Genomic DNA, 24,089 nt, shown 5'->3' on the forward strand with positions numbered 1-24,089 from the left:
TTAGTTGAATAAATGGCTACAAAAACAACATGCTCTTAACATGCTTCTGATCTTTCTGGAAGTATCAGAACCAACATCAGGCACCATATAATTGTATTTCATGCATTTGTGCGCATATTACACATAGAAAACTGCACCACTGTGAAAGCTAAAACTCATAACTATCTGCAGGCACTCCATGCAGATACTATAAAGTAGCCTCACAGTCTTGGCATTGAGACAGTGAAAACAATAAGCTGGCTGACCACAAATTTTAAAGAGCACTGTTTTCTCCAAATCATTTCAAAATAAAAAGGCATGCATGACAGAAGCACAGTTCACAGCATCCCAACCCTCTCGGTGAGAGAGCGAGCCATAACTCCAGTGCAGAGAGCACTTTGGGGAAAAAAAAGGTAACAGAATGAACGGACATAGCAACAGGATGATTGAGTGCAGGTCAACACATGCCAATCTCTACTGTCGGTGTCTAATGTTTTGCAAATTCACTGCAGCCTGACTTCTCTCCAGCAAAAGCCAACTGGACTAAACTAAGTAGATCTCTGCAAAGGAAAATCACAACACAGCTGTCAACTCCAGGTTCATTGAGCATTCTCAAAGAAATGCAAGGACTCAGAATATGCTGCTTAGCCATGCCAAGCTTCAAGAGAAACACATTAAGTGCACATGTGAGTTACGAGCTGTCAGTGTCATTTCCAATGAGGAGCTGAATGGCAAGCAAAGACCTGTTACCACTCACCTTCTCGGTGTCTTTTCTTCTAGGAACCATTTCTGGAGGCTGTTTCGAAGGAGCACGTAGACAAACTTTCCGCCTTCTTCCTTTGTTGGCTCCACAAGCACTTTTGTGAGGTACCTCTGAAAAATTGAGGAAATGCATCAGTGCCTAGCAAGAGTAAAAAGCTCAAGGCAAACACAAGGTTTATGCCAGGCACAAATCGCATGCAATGTTAATGCACGTAAGAATGCTGTGCTAAACTTGCTGGCAATTAGAAAATGATCAACACCTTTCACATAATAACCATCGCTGCCAACCCAATAGTGAATCTTCTCTGTTCTCCTTCAAACTGTGCAGAAAACTATCAATTTCTCAGAAATGATACAACATTGTTTACTTTTGTGCTTAGACTACAGAAAGAAGATTGACTCAGATAATGCAGGGCACAGCTGTATATGTCAATGTTTGGAAGAAAAGAAAATGCTTAAGTGCAATGACAGGGAGGTGGAATTGTTTTGTTAGTACCTTTTTTTATTTAAAATGTCATTTGATATTATACACAAGGAGCAGGCACAACTCAACTAAGAGTAACAGCTAGACAGAGATGAACGTTTTACTGTCGCTTGAAACACAATCACATTTAACGTTTGTAACAACCTCAGGGAACACTCACAGCTTCCTACTAGGCAGGCATGGTCCCGAAATTAAATGATGACACCTGCTGTCCAATGCCTGTTATAAGTCCCTGGGGTGTCTTAAGGGGCTTGATCAGCACTGTAGTCTGTAAGATAACGATGTTGCAATATTAGAGTAACAGATCTGTCACTCAATCTCACATGCAGCACATGAAGCAGACTGTCTAGGAACTGCAAAAATATCTGAAAAATTAAATTCAGCCGAACAAAAATCACTTCAATTCTAACTGCCAAGCAACTGGTGTAAAAGGTCAGTAGTTGTGTGTGCATTCTGACCCTTCATGTGACTAATCTTGTAATGCATTGTGTACACAGACAATAGATGGTGTCGGCTTCCATGAGATCAATGTTTTATGACTGTACTGCTGTCGAGACATCGCGGACAAATGCACGAGATGGGACAAAGTCCAGACGCAGAAACTTGAGAGGACACTTATGCTCTGCCTTAAGGGTATGACAAGATGGTGTTAATGAGTCCCTTCAGTGGCTCAGGGTCCTCTTTGCATAGCCTTTCACAGACACAGATAATGGGGCTGAATTACGGAATGATCACAATTTCAAAGCAGTCACATAACTCCTATTAGTCACAAAGCTCCTATTAGTCGGCATGGACTGGCAGATATATCAACCATTAGGAGCTGGGCTAATAGACCCGGTTTGCGATTTGATTGTTCCGTAATTTGGTCCCTGTTCTTTCTTTCACCATCAATTAAAAGGGCTCTGAAACACCTTCCAAGGACTTGAGAGATAGCTATTGGTTAGATTCTTTCAAACATCAAGAAAAGAACCTCAGGTGGTTGAAATTTCTGGCGCCCTTCACTATGGCATCCCTCATAGCCTGAGTCGCTTTGGGACATTAAACCCCATAAACCGAACCAGGAAGCTACCATGGCCGCAGCCAGTAAGTCGTGTAGTTCCGGTGGGTCAGGAAGCTCTGCCCCTGGAGGTGGGGCTGTTGGAGGAGCGCCGACCTTCCAGAGGACAAAAAGTGACAAGAGGAGAGGGAAAGACGCAAACATGCTGAAATTAAAATTTTGACTGCAGATAACTCAGCTTATACGAAACAAATTAAAAAAATTCATGCTGGACTATATACATGAAGCGGCACGCTTTAACACCCCAGACATACCGCAAAGCTATTAGAGCCTCTTTCAGAGCCCCTTTAAGAGTACAATGTGATACAGTATTACAGATCCCTCTCGTGCAAGTACTCTTTCTCTGTCACCTAGGTGCTGCCTACATGCCCATATATGCAGAATTGGTCCTTCTCTAACTTTATGCTCATAAATAGCGGGGAGACCTCATACTCCTTTTGGCGCAGTAGTGCAGCGGTTAAGTGATGTACCACTGCCCCGGCTGGCGGCTGTTTCAAACACAGCTACCAATGGGGCTTGTGAGACCCAGGTTGCGCTTCCCGAACAACTTCTCGTGACTAATCATTAATTTTGCTACCTGCCATGGTTGGCAGTTTGTTGTCTGTGACACCACCAATGATGCCGTATTTTCTACAGAACAGGAGCCTTAACACCATCACATTAAAAGTGAATCCATTGCACAAGTTCCCTTCATGTGAGGTGGCCTTGAGTAAATAGCATCCACCTTGCATTCGGGAGGTGCTGGGTTCAACCCCCCAGTGCTGATGGTTACCTACCGGTTTTCTAATGGGTGAAAAATTTCCCCCGGTGTGGTGCTTGAATTTCCTGGGGCGAAATGCTTCAGAAAAGGATGTTTAAGTTGCATGACAACGAAAGGAATCACTGACCCATCAATTCAATGGTTTGGTCCTAGACCCTTTTCCCAAGCATTTCACCTCAGAAAAGCCGAGCATCAGGCTGGGGGATATCTTGTACCCATTAAAAAATTGGTGGGTACCCGCTGGCACTAGGGAACAAACCTAACACCTGCCAAATGCAAGGTGGATGCTCTGTCACAAGGCCACCACTTCAGTTCTACCAGCGCAAACCTCTGAAGAAAGCCAGCACAGGGGGTGCTTGTACCCATTTTTACTGGTGGGTGTCCAGCAGTGGGTTTTGAACCAACAACTTCCCCCAGCCAAGACGGGCACCCAAACCACTAGATCATGGCTGAAGCCTGCATATTTAGGCCTAGTGACTAGAGCCGAAAACCAACCTCGGAAATGGCAATACACTGCTGCATGCACTCTGCGACGGCTGGCACATAATGAGAGGCACTTTGCCTGTCAGCGAAACGCATGTTATTGTCAGTATCACAATCAGAAAGTCAGGGCTGTGATGCATTTTGTTGCAGGTATGCAGTCAATCACTTTGAAAAACATTGCCACTGCCTCTTCGCGTATTCGGAAAGAGAAGACTCGGCACAGAGAAGGGTCATGAACTGTGTCTGTATTGTAAGTCTGTATTGTAGTCTGTATTGCGGAAGACATCTGGCAATGACAGGAGCTTACAATCACATGTGCGCAATGCGCTAACCCACGAAAAATACAGTGGAGCCCACTTAAAATGAACCTGACGGTCACATGGATTGCATTCATTGTATCCGAGGTTCAAAGTAAGTAGACTTCCCATGTTGCAGCCAAAAATACAGTCACACAGTGTAAGTCCGTTATGCATGTCTGTCTATACAAACTAGAGCCTATTACAGCTCCTTACAAGCTCTCCAGAGCAATCACATGCCCTTCACCAATAGCGCTGCTATCCACAAGCTCCTTTAGAAATGAGACATAACTAATCGCAGTGGTAGCCTCCACGCCATCTAGTGGTAGGTCAGCCTCCTCATCATCGATTTCATTACATCCCTGGAAATGGGAGTGTTCATTACTTCGCGTACTAATATTTTCTTCAGTGCATGCTTCATCACATCCCTGGCAATGGGAGAGTGTTCATTACTTCGCATACTAATATTTTCTTCAGTGCATGGCTCTTCAAAGTCGGCGTCATCATTCACACTAATGAAGTCATCCCAGGCGACATCAGGTCAGGCTAGCAGCGTGTCGACGTGTTGCCACAATCTAAATGTGTCCGATAATAACAGCGTCTTCCATCCATTGTTCCTGAGATTATAAATTCTCCCTTACGCACACAGTTCTTGACGCACCTCGCCGTTAGTTCCATCCGCAGAGAACTTACCCCATGGCGGGAAGAAAAAGAGTTACCCAAACTGGGATGCTGGCATCTGGTCACTCAATTGCTATCGGTATGCTCTGGTAACACAGTGCTGATCAGACACCTATAGAACGCGAATTATGCCAGTGCCAAGTTGGCAGGTCTGGCATGTCGCGTTCGGTGGCAGTAAAGCGTGGTTGCCGCAGTCAGAGGAGTGGTGCACCGAACGGTCAACGAGCAAGAACAAGAGCTTATATTTTTTTTCAGCCTCCCGGTGAACAAATCGCCTCTCATCCCCATACCCACTCTAAATTTATGTCTAGTGGAACACTCGTAGAAAAAAAAAAACGTCACGCATCGTCCAGGCCTTTGCGTGGTGCCTGTAGCGCACCAGAATGTAGCTTCCAAAGCACTGAATCTTTGCAAGCCTTCCTGATGATGCATGGCCACTGGTCACTGCCATTCATTCTCATGCACATGATGGTAACGCGAAACTTGCTGCACTTTTTTCCAGCACTAGGCATGGCCTTTCAAGCCATACTTTTTTGGCGGCCGCATCTGGCAAACTGTTGTGCCAGCATTCTGCACATCCCGTATTTATTTGTTTGCCTTTGGATGGTGGCATTCTTTCCATAGAAAGGGGGGAAGGAGGTGTCAAGGAAGCTTGGAGGTGCTCGTTGCTCTCCACTCCTGCAGCCCTAGTGAAAATCGTAACTGGTCCAACTGGTTTACGGGACCTTCCCAGTTCCAACTGCACCAGTTGAGAACCAGCTCAATGACAATTGGAATCAACTGGAAATTTTTGTCCATAAACCAGTTGGACCAGTTAGAATTTTCACTTGGGAAGAAAGAAGGTTTTCAACTCCGGGGTCGAATTTATCGGGCGTGGTCATTCGCTGTAACCGAGTTGTGTGGCATCTCTTGTTCATTGTATCTGAGATAATTGCCCTAATAAGCATTTTGGCGGTAGCACCAGTCTCATTTGTAATGAGAAAGCATTCGTTATTACTGCGGCCACTATAAGTGGGCTCAAATGTATCATTTAAAGAGGCTCTTCTTATAGCTTAAAGTCCATCATATTCTAATCACTCCTCGATATCTCTTGACATTCGAATTGAGGTTCTTCTGTACAACGGCAGCTTAGTGGCAGTGCTGCCACAAGTCCAAAAAATCGAGCAATCATTTGCAATGTGTCCGAAAATTTAGTCACTATTATACACTGGCTCTATGCGCCATGTGGCAGGGCCGCGAGAAAGTCCGAATAACCAAGCATGTCGGAAAAAACTGAAAGTGAATTTTCTGTCAGCAACTCTTCTGCTCTTGAGCTTGAGGGAACATGGCTGACAGCTGCGACACAAGATGTTACAACAAAAGGCCTACTATTTTAAGCTTTCTTTCATAGTAAACACACTGCTTAACTACAGTCAAGCCCACTTATAACAGCCCCATTTAAAATGAAGCCTCCCTTTGTAAAAACAAAGGCGTTTTTACTGTCACAATGCAAATAAGCCTATGACACTCAATCTGCGATAGAAAGAATGTCCACTGATACGAGACTTGATCAAAGCAAACATGTAGATGTCACAAACTCACTTGTGAGGATGTGTTACAGGGCTGTGGCCTTTTATTGCTGACAAGCATGACCATCATATCCCCATCGACTTTCACCTTAAATAAGTAATTATAGACACAAAATTTTCGCTTGTGAGTTCTCTTCTTTGAAATGATGTGCTACATCACCCCTGATATTCCCCTTTAGCTGCTAAATAATTTATGAGTGAATTTCTTCTGGTTGGGTTTTATGGAGTTTATCGTCCCAAAGTGACACAGCATATGAGGGGCGCCGTAGTGGAGGGCTCCAGATAAATTCGACTCCCTGGGGTTCTTTAAAGTGCACTGACATCGCACAGCACATGGGTCTCTGGCATTTCACCTTCATTGAAATGAGACTGCCGCAGCCGGGACTGAACCTGCGTCTTTCAGGTCAGCCGCCGAGCACCATAACCACTGAGCCACCACAGCGACTTGAATTTATTCTTTTATACTATTTCAGTTTTTGCCTGATCAACCCAACAATGGCTGTGACGTCAAAAGTAGCTTTAGGCCACGTGAGGTACGAAAAAACTGCAATATAAGCATTGATCTGTAGTTTAGTTTTAGTTCACTAAACCACTTAAGCCAGCCTGCTTCAAGAGCTGGAATGACAACAAAGAAGCAGCAGGTTTTTTTTCACGCCTCACAAAAATTAAAGTGATAACTTTTGTTCAGCTGATGAAATCGAAAGAGCATGAGAGAAAAGTCCAGTTAAAAATTGCCGCAGACTCGTGATAATTAATTCGTACTTTCAGTGAAATCACACAAATTTCAAAATTCTGGCTGGCAGGCTGTATTTTCAATGCATTTTAGAGCCAGTCAGTTCATACCGTTATTTCTCTTAAATTTGGTTAATTCAAACTTTGTCTTGCTACTACGCTCCCGGCACGTGAAACAGCGGCGACCAAGGTCGGACACATCATATTTTTAGTGCCGAGTGAGCTCAAAATTCGGCCCTTCCAACTTGTTTACTCATACGGAGTCCAAAGGAGGGCCGTGCCAATCAGAGTCGCCCTGTCGCTGCATAGTTTCGTTTTCTGAGCTTTGCTATCAGCCCGTGATGATTGCATAAGTCAGCCACACTTCAGCGAGCCAAGCCCAGCTGGGCAAAGGTTTAGATGCTAACCAGCACGTCGCTGTGCCATTTTTTAAAATCTTTTTAGAAGGCATCTCAATTCGGGCACAAAAGTCGATTCCCTTGCTTCCACCCATGCCGGTCTTTGTTTGGTGAAGCCTCCTTACATGTACATGTGAAGCCAAAATATTACGGAGCACACTTTGGCAGCAGAAATTTTCTGCGTTCCGTACAGAAGACATGATGGTTTCTTTGGTTCATGCCCGAGTGCACCAGTGGCATATGGTAGCATATGTATACAGTAAGTCCTAATTTCCATTAGGTAAGGTGTCCCAACAGTTTGATTACTGAGCTGTACTCCGTAATATTATGGCTAGAACTTTATGCCGCCGCTTGTGAGCAGGCTCCACTGCCAATGCATCGCCGTTGTGAAAGAGGTCGTTGAAGGCCTTATTAATATGGAGCAGTTCTGCTTTGGTATTCCCAATAGTGGGTGTGGGCATGCAGTACACAAAGAAAGAATTGCGACAAATTGTCATTTCTGCACAGTTTTTTCTTAAAAGCCGATGACTGTTGCCTATTTTTTCATCAATTAAATTTCCTGTGGTGAAAAACTGTTTATGAAAGCTTTTTTTTGCAGACATCAACTATTATTCAACCTTTAAACAATTGTACCATTTTTCCAAAAGTCCCTTGTGGTAAGGTGATTTTACTTCTTGAGGTACTAGCGCATTATTTTATTTTATTTTTTTCACCCACACTTGAGTACACATATCACTGCCTTCCACCCATATTTCACGTGGTGCTAAAAAAACTTCTCAATTTGCATAAAAAAACTGGTCGAAAATACTATTTGTATGTATAGATATCCATAAAGAAAATCGCATTTAGTTTTGAAGCATATTAAGGTGCACTTATGATACGTCAAACTTCTGATAAGGACCTTGAAGTTTGCATTAATGAGCGCCTACTGCACTTAGCAGTTGTATGTGAATATTCGTGCGGTGATCAATCTATACTATCTTATGTATCATTACAGAGAAAAAACACAAGCAACTAAAATTCTGCAGTAGGCAATGCTTTTTTAAATGTGATGAACATGAAAAGAATGCTGGTTATGCAGAACACCAACACAAAATGAAAAAGAAGTCTGCAATGGGTGCACAAAACTGCCCTGCTAACAAAATACTTTGCCATAGATGGGGTTTTCATAACAAAATCAAATTTTGACAGCTAGCTTGTTATAGCCTGGTAAGTTTAGGGACTCAGATACAGCAAGATGCAACTTTTGCCAACTTACTTGTCCTTCAATGGTGGATGGTGTCACCAGCATCAGGGAGCTTGTAGTGGTGGCCACGATGCAGCCGAGAGGCTGCAACAGCAGCAAAATTACAGTAATTACAAAATTACTAGTTTCTCAGGGATACTGCAACATTGAACTGAGCAATGTGGCCAACTGGCCATTCCCAAGAACTTGGCAACATGAGTCAGCCTCAGCCACAAACAATTTCTAGAATAACAGGCAACAAATGAACAACTATTTATTTCTTTTCCGACACTAGTCCAAACAGACAATAACAGATTGCACAAGGTTCAACAAAAAGAACACACAAAAACTGCACTCAACGTCAATTGTCCGTCAAAGGCAATGCAATTTGTTAAGTTGACATCACTGACGACACCTAGAGTAGTTGACTGTAGTAGTTGGTCATCAAAAGCTGGAAGCACTGTTCATTAAATGTCATTCAACTTTAACATTGTCTTTCAGCAATGTGAACAAGTAGCTATAAGTAAAGCTGCAATGTTTACTAATGGCTCAAGACACCTGAAACTCAATAATTGTGCATGCGACACACCTGTCTGGTGCGGCGATGTGTAGCAAAAAAGGCCTAGGCCTAACTTTAAACACCATTTAGTGGCAGCATCATAACAGTTTGGCTTATCAAAGAATTGCTAACACTGCCTTTTCATTGCTTTATATCCCTGTAACTAATCCTATTTTATGCAGAAATAAAGACGTTTAAAAAATAAATAAATAAATACTCGCTGAACTCGCTCACCTCCGTGTTGGTAAGGGAGCAGCACTCTTCTCCGTGGAGGTCGGCTAGAGCATCGATGGAGGAATCTTCATGGGCGATGTTGGGCCAGTAGTGCAAAATGCCAGCTGGCGCCACAGCCTGTTCCACCGGGGCAAGCTCACCCCTCAGCAGCACATAGACCAGGTCGGCCCGGTGGGCCAGGTCACTCGGCGGCAGCATCAGCATGTGACACTGTCAGATAGAGTCGCAGAAGCAGTGATGTAAAATTCCACACGAGGTGGACACAGTAAGACATCCAAGGTCATAGTCATCAGCTGGATTATGTCCGCTGCAGGACAAAGGCCCTGGTAATGCTCTCCGATTGCCCTTGTTCCACACAACCTGCTGCCACACCACATTCCTGCAAAATCCCTAATCACTTTCCTCCACCCAACTTTCCACTGCTCTTGGCTGTGTGTTCACTTCCTTAGAATACGTTACCTTAATGAGCCTATCTGTTTGCAGCATCACACGTTATGCCCCCGCTCATTTCCTCGTCTTGATTTCTGCTATAACATAATTAACTCGAATCTGTTCTCTAATCCCTCTTGCTCTCTTCTTATCTCTCAAGATTACCTTGCAAGCAAGGCCGGTTCAATTAAATCCAAATTTGAATTTCAGGACAAATTCTAAACCTTAGGTAGATTAAATCTGAATTTACTTCAAATTTTTCGTGATGAAAAAGATCAGCCTGAAAATGAAACAACAAATATGTTTATCTCCATGTACAAGGTCTGTCCCAAAACTTCCCGGAATGATATTTTGTAGGCGGCTACGCCGCCTGGCGGGGCAGCGCTTCAGATGGAGAAGTTAGTGGGGGATCTAAGCTTTGAAACGAGACTGGTCTCAGTTGCCTGCAGGCAGTTGTTGAGCAGGTCATGCTCCGCACAGAGGTATCTACTGCACCTTCACCGAGAAAAAAATGAACCAGTTTTTGGAGCAGCATTATGCAATCGAGTTTTGAGTGAAACTAGGTAAAAATGAGGCGGAGACACTCGAGATGCTTCGGAAAGCCTACGGTGACGGCGCAATGAAACAAAGCCGAACTCTCATGCGGCAGACGACGTTCTGAGAATGTCGGGAGTCCATCAATGACGACGACCGCTCAGGACGCCCATCGACATCACAAATGGGCGGCTCGATGCAAAAAGTGCGTCAAGTTTTGTACAAGGACTGGCAATTGCCTTAGTGGAGGCTCCGCAATAATTCCGACCAGCTGGGAATCTTTAATGTGCACTGACACCGCAAAACACACAGGCACCTTTTGTGTTTCGCTCCACCTAGTATTGTGGGGGAACGAGCCAATAGGACACCCAACCCAATCACCTCTCTGCAACCAGACATTAGCCAATAAATGTATTTAAGCGACAGCTTCATAAGTATTCCGATGATTGCAGAGGAGTGTGGAATACCCAAAAAAATCGTTCATCGCATTTTAACAAAGGATCTTCAAATGAGGAAAGTCTGCGCAGAAATGGTGCCAGAAGTCCTGACAAGTGAGATGAAGGAAAAGCGTTTGTTGAAGTGCCAGGAATTACATGAACGCTAGGAAACGGACACAGAATTTTTGGACAGAGTGATCACAGGGGACAAGATGTGAATTTATGAGTATGATCTCGAATCAAAGCGTCAGAGCAGCGAGTGGCACACCATGAAGTCTCCTTGCCCGAAAAAAGCAAGGATGAACAAATCGCGAATTAAGGCAATGCTGATTGTGTTTTTTGACAGAAAAGGTGTGGTTCACCGTGTGCCACAGGGACAGACACTCAACAAGGAGTTTTACTCTAAAGTGCTCAAATGGTTGCGCAACAGGGTTCGATACGTCCGAAAAAAATTCCCAGCAATTGGGTCTTGCACGATGACAACGTGTCAAGCCACAACACGCTCACTGTCTCCAAGTTGCTGACCAAAATAGGTGTGGCAACGCTGCCCCAGCCGTTGTACAGCCCCAACCTGGCACCACCAAACTTCTTGTTCCCAAGGACCAAAAGAACCCTAAAAGAAACTTGGCATGGGACGTTGGAGCCAGAAAAAGCAGCTGCGACGACCTCACTGAAGGAGCTTCCCGTTGACGGCTTCCAAGGTGCCTTCAATGATTGAGTGAAGCATTGGAAACAGTGCATCGAAGCACGGAGAGAATACTTTGAAAAGTTCTGAAGAGATTGTAAACTGATACTGAATAAATGATTTATAAAAAAATGATCCGGGAAGTTTTGGGAGAGACCCCGTACAGTCGTGAATGAAAAAGATCAGCACTAGTGACGTGCCACTAGGGTGGCAGATAAGATGATTTGGACTGCAGCTACAAACATGCTGATAACAAAAGTGCCAGGTGTGTTCGCAAAGCACAGTGCCGCACCAGCTGCATGGTGTGATTTTCGCCGCTCCAGTGATGTCACTGTGCTAATCTTTTTTACTCACGCCTGTACCAGCCATATATAAACCCACTTTTTCATTGCTTGCTGCATTTGATACACTACCCTTTAAAGGGACACCCATGGTTTAGGATCAGTGACCCGCCAATTGACTACACATGGGCTTTTTAAACCCAAGCTGCAACTCTCCTGCAGTCAGGCCTTGATGAACAGAGTAGATTTTGAAATGGCGCGTTTTCTTAGAAGAACTTGGATGCTGTTCATTTGTTCCTTAAATTCACATTCCTAACCAGACAGACCTCTGTCGAGAGTGTTCTTAGGAGTCAAGGTTTTTCTTTTGTTAACAAGCGAAGAGGTTTTGCCAGTGGTTCTTGGCTTGGGAACTTCGCCAGTACATTTCACTGTGTAAAAAATAATTGCACCTATTGATAACAAACTTTAAAACCAATATGCAATGCAAAGCCTGGTGGGCGCTGCGTAGTTTCCATTCCAGCCACGGCCAGGTGCGTGTCTTTTGAACAGCTTCCTTTAGCTGCCCATGGGTGCAGCAGCTAGCATACTCAGGGCGTCCCAAGGTTAAGCTGCATATCTCATTGCAGGCCCCACAACTTGAACAGAGAACTTATTTTGGTGCCTTCTGACTGGCAGTGCTTGCCTGTTCTCTCTATTTTGGATAATTCGATACCTGCCGAAAAAAACAAAATCCAAATTTTATTCACTGAAGTGCCCACATTCTCACAGACGTACACAAGGCAAATGCTAGCACTTGTGCCATATGTCATTCTACATCCTTTCGTAAGTTAGTAATCATGATTTTTGAAAGATGACTGAAAGACCACACATTTCGCCAAACCCGCTGAATGACTGGGTAAATGATCGAGTTGCTTGCAATAACTGCGTAGTCCCAGGCCATGCCGGCCATCGGGCTGGAAAAAAAATGCACGCAAATCAGCGGGTTCCGCACTGACCAAGCTGGGTCATGCGCGCAGTATTTATTTCCATACACCCGTGATGACCCCGGGCGCCACAGAGGCAAAGTAATCTTATCACAATGTTCGCTGATTCAAAGCCCCCAATCCTTTGCATAAAAAGGTTCACTATACTGTTAGTTGCATATAGCACGTGATGCAGGACACTTACATTTCTGTTATGCAATCCCTGCTTGTATTGCCACACGCAGAACTTTCGGCTACAAACCAGCCATGCCCATCCACAGCTTGAAATGCGTGCGGTAATATCTGTGCCAGCTGCAACATAACAAGTGGCATTAGGTGCAAAAAGAGTATTTCACAAAGAATGCAAGCAACACGTTGCTAGAAATGAAGTGCAAAACTGAAATGCACAGAAGCTATGAAACTGTCCTTACGTTCTGCTTCGATGAGAGCTTCGCTGACGAGTACAGGGAGCTCAGTGCCGAAGAGCTCAACGACTTGCTCTGCAGTCTCTTCAAGAACCTGAGACTGGTGCAAGGGGCTCTCGTGAAGCTGACTCCTTTAATACAGAAGAACAAAATGCATGTAATGGCAGAAGATCGATGGAAAGGATGCAACAACACTTAAAGGTGCCCTGCAATGTAAATCAAGCATGATGCCTTTGTTTTTTGTATGCAAAGTAAGAGACACTGTGATGATTCAGCACCCAAAGAGATCTCTGAAATCATAAAATTTAACATTTTAATCTTCCCCAGAAATGCTCATTTCGAGCCGATAGTGTCGCAACACAGCGGCTATTTTCAGCCGTGGAAATGAGGTGGTATCCAGACAGGGCATTGCCTATCTGATTGGTTGGGCTTTGAACCTAATTCCTTTATACTCCCAAAATAGATCCAAAATATGATGTTTCTGAGCGCTGTTAGCTTACACATTCCACAAAAACTGAAAAGAAGCAGTGAAAGCGAATGAAAACTAATAACAATTACACTAGGGGCGACACTTTCCATTTCTCTAAAAAGATTTGATTGACTGATTGATTGACTGAAAGTTAGTCAGCACTGTTGTTAAAAAGAAAACAAGGCAGCACAAAAAAAAAAGAAAATTCGGTGGACACACCATGCCCAAAAATGTGTAGAGAAGCCAACAGGAGACAGGAGAGGAGGTTTGGGGCACATGGCCCTCCCCGGGCTCTGTCTAAAATGTGTACACAAAGGGGGACCATATACTGGCACAATGCCCAGCTGTGGGTTGCACTACCCTAGCAAAGCAGCAACGATTGCAGGCACGTTTTGGCTGCATGTGTGCTACGTGCGGTTTTGACTGGTAGCACGCAATTTGAGCAGGGTGAGTGAAAGGGCAGATGAAAGGCATTTTCGTCTATTTTTTATATTAAGTTTAAGTGGAATAACTTTCGTTTGCATGCTCCGATTTCAATACTTCTTTTTGCATTAGCTGGTCTCTGCAACGCATGAGGAATCGATTTAATCAGATTAATAGACACTGAGGAAAGCATCGCAGTGCAGGACCTCTTTAAGACGGGACAACGGGAACGAGGGACACACTTGTGCTGACTAGCAACTGAATGGATGTCAGGCAGCATATAAAGGACACATGGCGAGTAAAAATAAGAAAACCGTACAACCACACAACTGGGAGGAATTATTCAGCGTCACTATATAAGAAATGCATGCATCTTCTTGTGGTACGAGAGCTGTCGATGGGCTGCTGATGCACGTGCCATTTGTTTCGTGTCCAATCTGAACGAGCCGCAAGGCGTGCTGGGTACTCCGACTTCTGGGTCGTTCGGCGAGATGCGTGTGTACAGCCAATGCCTGCGAGCCTGCCAGTCACGCAGTCACGCTTGCATTTTAGTTTACGCAGTGCCTCCTCTATACTTTCTGTGCCTGGACAAAGGAGAGGCGAACAATGGAAGCCGGTCGTCGGGGCTAGTACGGCCTTTCGCTGCCACACGCCGCCACCGCAGTAAAATGCCCGTCACATCACCGTCACTCATAGAAATGCAGATGTTCTGTCGTTGACTTTTCAACTGTGTTCATGTTGTTTCAAGTACAATCAAAACTTTTTTAAAACGAAGCTTGGAAGCTCTTGTCGCTAAGGGTAACCGGCCCATTTCAGTCGTGTCGTTTGCGGCTATTGCTGTGCAATGAACTCGCACGTCGTCTGCTGCGCTGATATGGCAGCGAGCGCCTGCTTGAATCCGAATCGTGAAAAATTGTTCTGTCACCTTTAAGTTCACTTGTCTGAGGGTCGTTATTTGAAAGCAGTGTTTGGCAGCAGCTGATACTGAAAGCTTGGGCACTGAAAAAGCTCTGTTGCATGCTGTTTACTCATGTAACAGACGACGCAGGCCGGAAGAACATGCGCTAAGTAGCACGTAGAGCCGTTAGACTGCTTCCAAAGCGATACCTGATCCCACGTTTCTTTCGTAAAGTTTTTGAGAGTTACCATTGTCGCCACCGAAGCCACAGTTGGCGCCAGAAAATGTGGAGCTGTGCAATGTGGTTTCATCATTTGATCAACTGTGCACTTTCCTGCAGCACTGTTTCTCGAGTAGCAGTGTTGACGCTCAACTTGAGCGGTACGCACGAAAAATGCACCCTGCTGTCAGTGCCATCAGTTAGGTAACGTGAGGCGCTGCACCATCTGCCTGAAGATAGCACTGCACGGACTACCTCAGCGCAACGGGTCTTGAATCCTTCTTTTAACTTTCTATCTCCCGCATTCCTTCCCCTTTTTTCAACTTATGCCTCATGGCACACTTTTCGAAAAAAAAAAAAAGATGTAGGGGTTCATGTATTCAATATCAGTGCATTGTAACTCAAAACTTAGAGTACTCCAACTCGAAAAAAAGAAGCATTTATTGTGGAGTCCCACTCCCACATGGCAGTAAAGCGTATGCCACTCTCGCAGTTTCGCGTACTTTCACAAAAGGGGCTTTTTTTGAAAAATGTTTAACTACGTCCTTGTCAGTAACATTGAATGCGTAGTTGCAGAGGAGTGGCCTCAGGAAAAGAACCGATTCATGAGCTTAAGCCTGTGCTCGTTGCTGCCATCGCCCTTGCACTTAGCAACTTTGAAGCACAAAGAGCTGGGGCAGTGTGCTCTACTAATGTAGTGAGAGGCTTTTGTAAGGTCTCATCTTCCTGCAGGGTGCGGTCAGCAAAAGCTTTTATTGTGTCGAGAACGAAGAGAAGTTGATCTGATGGGTAGAGCAGCCCATCTCGGACTTGGCTGCGGGTGAACTGAAAGAGTGGCTGGTTCCTAACAGGCTTCGTACACAAAGTAAGTCAGTTCTCGCAATCCATATGCTCGCCAACAACTCGTGCAATGTAACCGCCCACATAAGCGGTAGCCGAGTTCTGAAGCGTTGGCAGGTGCTGTGGCAAAATTGTGGTAGTAAGCCTCTGAAGCACCAATCTTTCTCTCAACAGCCTTGGCGCTGCTTGCAAAGTCGACGTCAGGTGGCTTTGGAGCTGAAGTAGAAGTTGGTTGCGCAGAAGAGAGGAGATCAGCGAGTATGAGCCTTGACATCGAAGCACATTCTTTGTGGGCAATATTGGATGCTGAATTAGACGCAGCGATCATGGTCTTCAGTAGCTTTCCGAGACCTGACAGTACAGCCCGAACATCCAACATGTTGTTACACCCGGATGACATTCGCAAACTGCCAAACAGGAATATTCAATTGGATCGCTGTTGAATTTTCCGGTGGGGACAAAAAACAACTTCTCTTCTATCAGCAGATATTTGACACACGACACTGTGGAATAGGTATTGATCAGAATCGTCTGATATGTCTCGTCTGTGAGAAATTCACGGGTACGCCCACATCTTTTTCTTTTTAGCGCTTCTAAATACATAGGGACAGATTGCATGCGGAATACGAACTTGAAAAAGCCTTAGGAAAGCATGAATGCAATTAAACACGGATGCAAACGCGAAAGCAAGAATCGTACTGCGCGCGGCCGATCAGCGCCAGCCCAGCTTCTCGTATTCTCGAAGAGAGCAGAGGCACCCGACGCGCCAGACGGCTGGATGAATGGATGGATAAGGCTGAACCCTTTAAATCGGGCGGTGGCTCAAGCCACCTAGCCATGACTCGTGGTACCTGACTCTATATGTCTAACTCCCGTCCTGGCCTCAAACAACAAAGAGCTTCCCCTACAATTAACATAGATATTTTCTTTGGCAATTTCCTGCTTAAAAATCTTGTATGTTCCCAGTGCTGATTTCGTCAGCATCCCTGCTTTCCACAGAGCTCTCTCTGTTTCTTCAACCTTTTTCTTAACCGATAATTGCTGATTTGCCCCCCTACCGCTGTCCAAATATTTGCTTGTCAATTTTCTAGTTCGCTTTCTCCATTTCAATATCAACATTCCTTATATACAGGTATCTGAAAACTTTCCTAGCCCACTGCTTTTCCCTTATTTTTCTCAATCGCTCCTCAGATGCTATCTTAGTGCTAGCTTCTCTGCTCTCGAACGACGCCCATCCCATATCACCTTGTACCCCCTGATTTGGTGTATTGCCATGTGCTCACAAAGCTAGCCTCCCTATGCCACGTTGTTTAATCTCTAACCTTGCTTGAACATCTGGTCGCATGCACAGGACCGCATTACCGAAAGTCAGGCTAGGAACCATCACCCCTTTCCAGATTCCTCTTACCACTTCATACCTATTGTAATTTCACAGTGCCCTATTTTTCATGACAGCTGCATTTCTACTAGCTTTATTCATTACATATTTTTCATACTGTGTCAGATACTCAACACCGTTACTTATCCACACCCCAAGATACTTGTACTCATCCACTACTTCTAGCGTGAACGCCTACATTCTATGCTTGCCGACCTCATCATTAAATATCATGACTGCAGATTTTTCCTTACTAAACTTGAAACCTAATCTATCTCCCTCTGTACCACATATGTCTATCAATTTCTGTAAATCTTCCTTGTTGTCAGCCATTAGCACTATATCATCGGCGTATATTAGTCCCGGTAATGACTGTTTAATCCATTCTCCTTGCTTGAAAAAAGAAAGGTTGAAGCCTAATCCGCTCCTCTCTAGCTTGCTTGGTCTCCAATCCTTGCAGGTGCAACATGAACAACAAAGAAGACAGAGGACATCCTTGCCTAAACCTCCGCTGTATTCTACCCACACAGCGCCGCCATGCGGCAGCCGCGTGCGGTGGCGCAGCCGGCGCCCGACGGCCTGAGGAGAGCATTCGCCCAGGCCAGTGCCTCCTAGGAGGCACTGGTTTACACGCACAGTCAGCTTCTACACCAATCGCCATGCCTCCGGTTTCGTGCGTTGTTGACTTTTGCCTCAGCAAGTCCGGCGCCGAAGCGGCGTTGCATAAATTCCCTCGGGATGCCGCGCAGAAACAAGCCTGGATAGATTTTGTGCGTGCAGCTGGGCGCCACTACTGGACTCCGAGCAAGTGTCATATGCTCGCTACACTTCGACAACAGCAGCTACGAGTGCAACCCGGCATACCTCGCTGGCTTCGGCATTCGAGCAAAACGTTTCCTGAGCCCTGGCGCCATGCCAATGTTGTACTACTTCGCAGCAGCGCAGCGTCTTCTCGCTGCGGAGAGCTGACAGAGCGGACCAACAGTGCCAAAGCATCAGGTGTGTATCGCATGCTTTCTCAGTGATGTCTGTTGGCGTGCATGTTCATGCTGCAGCGTCAGCTTGTGCAACATTTTTGCGCAGTGCATCGTCGATGGTGTTAGCGGGCTTCCCGACTCCTGTGAGTATGAGGGCATAGACGAGACTCCAGACTTCTCGTCTTCGAGCACAGGTTGGCATTTTTCGATGATCTGGTTTACTTGGGTTTTGTCATGGTGCCGTAGATTGATGTTTTGGTTGGCTGCTTATCTAAAGATCACAGTAGCCCTGAAAACGTACAAAAAGGGTGCGAAATAAATGGTACCAAAACCTGGTGTGAACACCGCGACTTTACTAGAGCCTCGTATGAAGATGGCCTCCCAGTTTCTACTTTGCCCAACCACCGGCTTCTGCTATTGTGCTGTGCGCGGAACGCCGCCGTAAGTGCTATGGCTAAATAAAATAGACCGCCCTCGAGCCCAAAAATCAAAATTTTTCCGCTTTCCCACTCTCTCCCAAGCGTATTTTGGTAATACAGGTAGCAGGTGATAATAAGGAGCTTAGCACTGCAATGCAATCATGCAGCAGAAATTGCCCCTGGCATTGTAATCATTGTTACTGAGCTACTGTATGGTTAGTCTCCAGCACTTCTAAGTGGGTGCAATAGGTATGAACGACTGAGAGGAATTTCGATAGAAAGATTGGTGCCAGAGCTTAGTTTTGAAAGTGCAGTGCCTAAGGGCGAAAGAAATGAGCCAGAAACCCGGGCAGCCTCTGCCTTCTCACTCTCGTACAGCACAGCACAGGGATGCCTTGGAGCACTGCTGGGAGTGGCTTGGTGTACTAGGAAGCCTGTAAGTCGTGTAGCGCTACTTTCATTTTGTGTACTTCATAGACTAAATGTTCGCTACCAAAGAGCAGAGTTGAACATTATGTCTGTGCGATGCACTCCAGTATAGCGCTAGGAGGTTTGTGCTCATCGTATTTGAAGCACACCAATTGTCGTGCCTGCAGTTTCCTTCCTTGTTGACTTCTAACTCAGCAAGACAGGCATTTAAGCAGTTTTGTACAAGTTTCCAGAAATTAACCACAGTGTTGTTGGAATACCAGCATTAGGTGCTCACTGTGAAGCTTAAAATGATGCTGTACAAGATGAGAAATGCAGATTAAAATTTGGTGTGAGGAATGGTGTTAGAAATCAGGTAAAAACATTATGTCACTTAAGGCGTTCAGGTATCAATAAAAACAGCCTTGACTCAAAATGGAAGGAAAGGAATACAAAACTAGTTTGGGGTCAACTGAAACAGAAATAAAGAACTTTAAACAGAGGCAGAAAGGAAGGCTGTGGGCTTGTGTAGGAAATAGAAAAGGAAAGTTTGGAAAGAATCATTCCATGATAATTCAGGATGCTGAGCCCTACTTTTTCAAACAGCAATTGTGGCTACAGAAAGATAACTAAGGAAATTGAGGGTAATTTAAGAAAACAAATGGTCGATATTCCTAGGATGTGGCAGTGGTCATCCAGAATTGATACATGTACAGGCTTCAGAAGTAATGAAAGTAATGTGAAATGCCCATCATTGACATTATCCAGAGACAGTTGCAAGATTGTTGGCTTAAAAGCAGTGCAATGACCTAGTGATACAAGATCAGGATTCAGATTTGGGATAGCTTAAACAATAGCGAGATTTCTACTTGAAATAAAAGTTCCACAGATTGATTGGCATTGAATAAAAAAAAAATACAAAGCATAGTGGCATCCACTACCATCCTGTTTCAGTGAATGTCATCGGAAACCATTGATTCATCCACTGTTTCCTTGTGCATATCAAATCTTGTGATACATGGGTTTTGGGGCAAGCACTTGACAACAGCCTGTATGACTGTCTAGCATAAGTTTGTCATGGCCTATCTATATAAATGCCTGTTTGTATACTCTGAAGCCTTATCATTAGTTTCCATGCACAATTTTGTTCATTTTATTTCGATTTTAGCACTTACCCATGGCCAAGCAGCACCGCTTCTCACAGTGCCAGAAAAACCTGCACCTGCCAAGTCTAATGCGCATATTCAGGCACATCCCCATTGGCATGGAAATCTACGCACATGTCATTCATGCTTAAAACGAAAAGTGTTGGTGTGCAAACAGGGCATGCAACACAGGAAGCTGGTATATGTGCAAAGGAGTACTTGTCTCCTTTTTTCAAAAATAAGAAAGAAACATATTGTAATGCATGCATTGCGATTTTGAGAGTAGTTGGTACTGTGAATCTCTGTAACAGCAGCACTAATTATACATTATTGTGCCATTACATGTGATTTTTAAACGTAACATTCTTTGTGCTCTTGGAAAGAGTACTAATGATACAGTCATTAGCCAAGCTGCTGACCTGAAATGCACAGGTTCGATATGGCCCTTAGCGGTCGCATTTCGATGTAGGCGAAATGCTAGAGTCCCATGTACTGTGCGATGTTGGTGCACATTAAACAACCCCAGATGGTCGAAATTTTCTGGAGTCCTCCACTACAGCGTTCCTTATAGCCTGAGTCGTTTTGGGACGTTAAACTCCATAAACCAAACCAGCAAGCACACTAGCATGAGGTCTTCTTTGGAATCCTTTAACAATTATGTGAATTGTTTGTTGAGCAGCACTCTTCTCTGAGAGAAGCGTGAAGGTGGTTTACTGTTGGCAAGCCAGACATAAGTTTCTTTTAAAGTAGCTGTAAGTCAGCTAGTTATTCAGTAGATCACTACCAGGGAGCAACCTCAGCAATAAAAGTTCAGTGTTTTGCCCATCGGTTGGAAACCATTGTACTATGCCTCAAGAAAGACAAATCATATGCTTCTGTGGTGTGGTGTACAAGTATGCACACAATAGGCTGGTGTCTTTGCACTGAACAGTCGAGGTACACCAATGTAATGCATCTCTTATACTAGACACATGCACTGCTCATCTCTGGTAAAACTCTGCCTTTCTGGCCAATTACTTTCACAGTGTTGGCAACTGCACATTGCTCTTAATTCTCCTCCAAATTGCAGAATCTCAGACAGACTTCACAGTTGCCGATATTATGCTGCAATAGGACACAGCTCCGAGGTGTTTATCGCCAAACTGGGATGGTTTGTCTGCAACATTCGAAGAGAATCCTCATGACAGCACTTACCAAGTTTGGACACCTTAGCAGCGTAGGTGTATTAATAAGCAAGGCCTAGGCACACATATAAAAGCTCAGCAGCATGTAGCTATTTTCATTAATGGCCAAATTTGCTTCAGTAGAACCTGTGTGTAACATCAACATGTAAATATTTTTGTAGTAGCACCTGATGGTGGTCGTTCTTTAGGCTTTATGGTAGTTGTACATTGAGCATATTGTTTCATTATTTACATGACAATACTAAACTGCCTGCAGGTCTTCCTCTGAACCATCACCACCTCAGGGGTTCATTGTTTATGAGGACTGCTTGCTGCAACTCACCAATCTCTGCTGGAAGTGCCATCACCCAGCACTTCACTGAAGGTGTATAACTGAGTCTCACTTATCCATTGCAGCGGTTACAGTAATCTTTTCTCAGTTGATCACAGTAATATGCTAAATACGCTCTTTTATATCTTCCTGCTATCATTAATTGTTTAATCTTGCCCTGTGTGTTTTTCCAGGTCTTAGGCTCTTTTGTTGTGGTGACAACAACATATCCAAATATGCACAGCACAAAGTCCAGCCAACAAAGAGAGTCGGATTGGACGTGGCAACATGCTTCTGGCCACTGCCATTTTGTTCACAGGATGCAGCCCAACGCAGTCCCTGCGACTTGTGGAGAATAGCGGCATCTGCTCCTTTTCAAAGCGCACATACCACAGAATCGAAAAGGACATCTTGTTCCCAGCTGTGTATAAGGTTTGCATGTTTAATTTATAAATGCCTGGATTTCTGCTATTGTAAATGTGGACACTATATATTCTTTCTTTAAATATGTTTTCAAGTACTACTGTGTGCTGAAAATTTAGTATGTCTGCGTGACATCTTTCGATTCTGCTAATTTTCTTGCTCCCATGAATGTATTATTCACACCGCTGTACCATTCTTTTTGTTCTGGAGTTAGTGCTTTAGCTTGAGTAGTGTTATGTGTACAGTCATGACCACAGCATGCTTCGATGATCTAACTCCTTTTACTACGTAAGAATTGTATGGCACCTATAGATACGCATGAGGATGCCTTTTGGCCCACGAAATGCAGCGCAAACCTTCCAGTGTTTCATTGACGTCATTCTTCGAGGTTTTCCATTTGTATTAACACACATTGATGATGTCCTCGTCGTTAGTTCCTCTCCCGCTGAGCATCTCTGTCATCTGCGCCTTGTCTTTTAATCTTTTGCAGACCGCGGACTCAATCTTAACACTGACAAATGTGTGTTTGGTGTTGCATCCTTGGCATTCCTCGGACATCTCGCCGACGCCCATAGTATCCAATCACTTCCAGACAAGGTCAAGCAGTCGCGGACTTCCCCCACCCAGGCTCACTATGTCAGCTCCAGCATTTCCTTGGCCTCATCAGGTACTACAGATGTTTCATTCCTGGATGTGCTGCCGTTCTGCAACCACTCAAAAGTTTACTTTAGTTGGCCAACCCAAAGGCACCCGCTTACATCTGGATCAAGGCTGGCAGTGCTGCTTTCATTGCTGTCAAGAAGTGTCTCACCTTTACCATCCTTCTAGTTCACCTGCCACACAACGCACCCACCAGCATCACGGTCAGTTTCAGGTTCCGCTGTTGGCAGCGTCCCAAAGCAATTTCTTAATAGTGAGTGGTGTCCTCTTGGTTTTTTTCTCAAAGAAGCTCTCATCTTCAGAGCAGCAGTACAGTGCTCTCGGCCGTGAGATGCTCGTAGCATACATCGCTGTGAAACACTTAGGTTTCTTCATGGCACATCGTTGCGTCTACCAGCTGATTTCGTGTGCCTGCCTGCCCAAAGCGTTGTCTGTCCTGTCCTGGCATACTTTATATTAAAGGTCTAACCACTCTCCTGTCCCGTATCTCCGCCCATCCAACGCGTGTTCACCAGTACAAGCTGACCTTTGCCCATCGTGATTTGAGAGAGCGCCTATGTTTTCTTATGCGTGGATTGTGCTTGCCGTCTGCTTCAGGCACCTATACTGGACCCCATCTCGTCATCGCGCGGGGCGACAAAACGCCGTGTGTCATCAGTTACGACACAGTCATCTTCCTCAACCACATAAAGCTTGCCCACGTCGACAACACCGTGCTTCCTTTATCAGCTGCCCTCTCACTTCACTTTCAACTTTTTTCCAACAAGACATCTGCCTGCCCTCTTTCACCTAGCCAGAAGACTTTGCTGGGACGACTCTGTCTCCTGAGGGGGAGGCCTTGTGGTGGCAAGTTTCGACCACCTGGAGATCTTTAACGTGCACTGACATCACACAGCACACGGGCGCCTTAGCGTTTTGCCTCCATAGGATAGGATAGGATAGGATAAATTTTATTGCTCTAGTTTCTATACACTTCAGAGTTCAGCGGTCGTCTTCATCTTGCAATGTCTTCGCCCTCCTCAGCGGGTGGAGCCCCTATTCCAGGGCCCCTGCATCTGGCAGCTTTCACGACATGTTGTACCAGCCTTCGTTGGAAGGCTGGATTGCGGCTGGAAAGTGATTCCTCCCACTGCTCTCGACACGGTTCTTTCTGATTATGGAAACTATAATTGTCCTTGCACTCCCACATTGTATGATACACCGTGGGTCTGCCTCCGCATTTGGGGCACGTGTCCCTGTACTACGTTGGATACATCTTATTTATTATGAAAAGATTAGGTAGGGTTTCTGTTTGGAGCCTCCTCCATATGACCGCCTCTTCCTGAGTCAGGCAAGTGTGGTTCCGGATATCCTTTCCTTACCCC

The 24,089-nt window shown here is 44.9% G+C and overlaps 1 protein-coding gene, 1 long non-coding RNA gene and 1 pseudogene across 4 annotated transcripts in view; 1 reads left to right on the forward strand and 2 right to left on the reverse strand.

The window, feature by feature from the left end:
- LOC144119939 (nuclear pore complex protein Nup133-like) overlaps positions 1-13,718 on the reverse strand; it is a 117,097-nt pseudogene extending 103,379 nt beyond the window's left edge. Inside the window, exons 1-7 of the transcript XR_013312415.1 lie at positions 13,660-13,718; positions 12,978-13,102; positions 12,752-12,858; positions 9,219-9,428; positions 8,459-8,530; positions 1,386-1,493; positions 733-852 (exon numbers count right to left, since the gene is read on the reverse strand). The product of XR_013312415.1 is annotated as a nuclear pore complex protein Nup133-like (transcript). The remainder of the gene's footprint in view (positions 1-732; positions 853-1,385; positions 1,494-8,458; positions 8,531-9,218; positions 9,429-12,751; positions 12,859-12,977; positions 13,103-13,659) is intronic.
- Positions 12,978-24,089, reverse strand: part of LOC144115330 (histone deacetylase 8-like) — a 55,921-nt gene continuing 44,809 nt past the window's right edge. Inside the window, exon 2 of the mRNA XM_077649667.1 lies at positions 12,978-13,102. The gene's annotated coding sequence lies outside the window, so the exon portion shown is untranslated. The remainder of the gene's footprint in view (positions 13,103-24,089) is intronic.
- Positions 17,870-23,315, forward strand: LOC144115328 (uncharacterized). Of its 2 annotated transcripts, XR_013311361.1 has the most exons (6): positions 17,870-18,198; positions 18,283-18,370; positions 21,218-21,364; positions 21,589-21,696; positions 21,837-22,074; positions 22,556-23,315. It is a non-coding gene; the product is annotated as an uncharacterized LOC144115328 (long non-coding RNA). The 2 variants fall into 2 exon arrangements; XR_013311362.1 differs by lacking the exon at positions 21,218-21,364.

The sequence above is a fragment of the Amblyomma americanum genome, chromosome 1 (genome assembly GCF_052857255.1).
Source record: "Amblyomma americanum isolate KBUSLIRL-KWMA chromosome 1, ASM5285725v1, whole genome shotgun sequence".
Classification (NCBI taxonomy): domain Eukaryota; kingdom Metazoa; phylum Arthropoda; class Arachnida; order Ixodida; family Ixodidae; genus Amblyomma; species Amblyomma americanum.